This window comes from Hylobates moloch, unplaced genomic scaffold (assembly GCF_009828535.3).
Source record: "Hylobates moloch isolate HMO894 unplaced genomic scaffold, HMol_V3 SCAFFOLD_18, whole genome shotgun sequence".
NCBI classification, from domain to species: domain Eukaryota; kingdom Metazoa; phylum Chordata; class Mammalia; order Primates; family Hylobatidae; genus Hylobates; species Hylobates moloch.
In genome coordinates this window covers 25,690,343-25,690,910 of record NW_026652293.1, presented here as the reverse complement: position 1 = coordinate 25,690,910, position 568 = coordinate 25,690,343, and positions in this window count along the sequence as shown.

Genomic DNA, 568 nt, shown 5'->3' with positions numbered 1-568 from the left:
TTTTGGCTTTTGTTGCCATTGCTTTTGGTGTTTTAGACATGAAGTCCTTGCCCATGCCTATGTCCTGAATGGTATTGCCTAGGTTTTCTTCTAGGGTTTTTATGGTTTTAGGTCTAACATTTAAGTCTTTAATCCATCTTGAATTAATTTTTGTATAAGGTGTAAGGAAGGGATTCAGTTTCAGCTTTCTACATATGGCTAGCCAGTTTTCCCAGCACCATTGATTAAATAGGGAATCCTTTCCCCATTGTTTGTTTTTGTCAGGTTTGTCAAAGATCAGATGGTTGTAGATAAGTGGCATGATTTCTGAGGGCTCTGTTCTGTTCCACTGGTCTATATCACTGTTTTGGTACCAGTACCATGCTATATTGGTTACTGTAGCCTTGTAGTGTAGTTTGAAGTCAGGTAGCATGATGCCTCCAGCTTTGTTCTTTTGGCTTAGGATTGACTTGGTGATGCGGGCTCTTTTTTGGTTCCATATGAACTTTAAAGTAGTTTTTTCCAATTCTGTGAAGAAAGTCATTGGTAGCTTGATGGGGATGGCATTGAATCTATAAATTACCTTGGG